The sequence below is a fragment of the Amphimedon queenslandica genome, unplaced genomic scaffold, assembly GCF_000090795.2.
Source record: "Amphimedon queenslandica unplaced genomic scaffold, v1.1 AMPQUscaffold_9449, whole genome shotgun sequence".
Classification (NCBI taxonomy): domain Eukaryota; kingdom Metazoa; phylum Porifera; class Demospongiae; order Haplosclerida; family Niphatidae; genus Amphimedon; species Amphimedon queenslandica.
The window spans coordinates 2,286-3,698 of record NW_003550279.1 but is presented as its reverse complement, the minus strand read 5'-3'; the positions used below and the strand labels follow the sequence as shown (position 1 = coordinate 3,698).

General features: G+C 36.4%; 1 long non-coding RNA gene across 1 annotated transcript; it reads right to left on the bottom strand.

Moving 5' to 3' along the window:
- Nucleotides 1-37: 37 nt before the first annotated feature.
- LOC109590803 (uncharacterized) lies at nt 38-760 on the bottom strand. The gene is made up of 3 exons (XR_002189506.1): nt 417-760; nt 306-362; nt 38-212 (listed from the first exon to the last, which is right to left on the bottom strand). It is a non-coding gene; the product is annotated as an uncharacterized LOC109590803 (long non-coding RNA).
- Between the last annotated feature and the right edge of the window lie 653 nt (nt 761-1,413).

Genomic DNA, 1,413 nt, shown 5'->3' with positions numbered 1-1,413 from the left:
TATAAAACTAATACTAAAACTCACTTCAACAAGAGCATCTAATTTCTTAGCTGCAGTGAATGTCACTGCATCTTCAACACCATCCTCCTCATAATAAACCAGCCCAGCATATGTTGTAGCTCTTAATAATTCTTCAGGTATACTTCCAGTACTAGCTGAATCTTCCAATACTGACTGTTGAGATACTGTATCTTGAATTAACCCATCATTACCTATAGCATTAAAATTAATGCAATTTTAATTTTAGCAAATTAAATGATGCAAAAAAACAAAAAAACTGCATATATTTTACACTATTAGTTTACCCCCAGAAGATGATGAGTTCCTTGTTCTCAGGCTGTGACCAGGTTCTGATAAAGGATCTAAATAACAAACCAGTTGAATAACATACGCTAATGATGCATGAATATACTGACCAGCTAAATGAGATGAAACTTCTGATGAAGAACTAGTACCTGTTCCTCCTCCTCCATCACAGCCACAGACAGATACAAGACAGAATTTCTCACGTTTAATGGATCCATACCCAACTATCAGTCCTAAACTCACCTCCCTCTACTAATCTGAACTGGTAAGGAAGACTGGCTGTGCTCACAGGAGCTATTGCAAACTTTAAGTATCGCCCAAGATCTGGCCGTCCTGTTAAATCAATGCAGTGCTGTATCTCTAGTTGTAGTGGCTTCAGTAGAGGCTTTGAGAGTGATACTGCATACATAGCACTCACTAGCACAGTATTAGGAGGAAACTGGAACTGTCCTCCTACAAGAGCAACCACTGCTACTTCTACTGTCTCAGAGGGCAGTAAGCTGTCTTCTTGTACTCCAATCCTTAGACCATATTTCTCCCAATTCATCAGTTGAGGTTTGTCTCCTTGAATTAAGAACAGCTTCTTCTCTGCTACCTGGACATCACTCAGACATTCCAGATTATCTATCAATTGTATAAAACACACAGTCACAAACATAATAACACTCACTACTGGTACATGTATGTTTTGCAATGCCATAAACATTACAGGTGAATTTAGACAATTAAAAAAATGATTTCTGGGTACACAATGTACATGTACATTTTTACATGTACATAATTATGTAATTATCATGAATTTAAGAAATTGAGGTGCAATCCCCTTACAAGGCTATCAACTATAAAATTTAGAACAATAAATGGATCACTATGAGCAAACCACATAATACTAGTATCACAAAATAAGCTACATGTATGCCTTTAAAGGGTATCTGCAATGAATTTTTGAGTATTTATTTTAATGATTGCCTGGCCATAATAATAATGTGTTCCAACTCCCATTGTCCTAATACAAGTATTTACTGAGATATAAGCCTTGAAAGTCATGAAAAATGGTCACATTTTGCTTCCTGTCAATTTACTTCCTGTCAGTGGGTGTGGCTAAAC